Here is a 919-nt window from a genome sequence, read left to right as displayed (position 1 = left end):
GTTTAAAAATGCCCCAAAGTGTTGAAAATGTTCCCCAGGCCCCTGGTTCCCCATCCCCGCAGGAGGAGGCTCCCAAGGCCCCCTGGTTGGGAGAGGGGGAAAAAGAGCAAAGTGTTTAAAAATGCCCCAAAGTGTTGAAAATGTTCCCCAGGCCCCTGGTTCCCCATCCCCGCAGGAGGAGGCTCCCCAGGCCCCCTGGTTGGGAGAGGGGGAAAAAGAGCAAAGTGTTTAAAAATGCCCCAAAGTGTTGAAAATGTTCCCCAGGCCCCTGGTTCCCCATCCCCGCAGGAGGAGGCTCCCCAGGCCCCCTGGTTGGGAGAGGGGGAAAAAGAGCAAAGTGTTTAAAAATGCCCCAAAGTGTTGAAAATGTTCCCCAGGCCCCTGGTTCCCCATCCCCGCAGGAGGAGGCTCCCAAGGCCCCCTGGTTGGGAGAGGGGGAAAAAGAGCAAAGTGTTTAAAAATGCCCCAAAGTGTTGAAAATGTTCCCCAGGCCCCTGGTTCCCCATCCCCGCAGGAGGAGGCTCCCCAGGCCCCCTGGTTGGGAGAGGGGGAAAAAGAGCAAAGTGTTTAAAAATGCCCCAAAGTGTTGAAAATGTTCCCCAGGCCCCTGGTTCCCCATCCCCGCAGGAGGAGGCTCCCAAGGCCCCCTGGTTGGGAGAGGGGGAAAAAGAGCAAAGTGTTTAAAAATGCCCCAAAGTGTTGAATAATGTTCCCCGGCCTCCTGGTACCCCATCCCCGCAGGAGGAGGCTCCCCAGGCCCCCTGGTTGGGAGAGGGGGAAAAAAGAGCAAAGTGTTTAAAAATGCCCCAAAGTGTTGAAAATGTTCCCCAGGCCCCTGGTTCCCCATCCCCGCAGGAGGAGGCTCCCAAGGCCCCCTGGTTGGGAGAGGGGGAAAAAGAGCAAAGTGTTTAAAAATGCC

This window comes from Callionymus lyra, unplaced genomic scaffold, assembly GCF_982586985.1.
Source record: "Callionymus lyra unplaced genomic scaffold, fCalLyr1.hap1.1 HAP1_SCAFFOLD_500, whole genome shotgun sequence".
Classification (NCBI taxonomy): domain Eukaryota; kingdom Metazoa; phylum Chordata; class Actinopteri; order Syngnathiformes; family Callionymidae; genus Callionymus; species Callionymus lyra.
Note: the sequence above shows the minus strand (reverse complement) of the source record.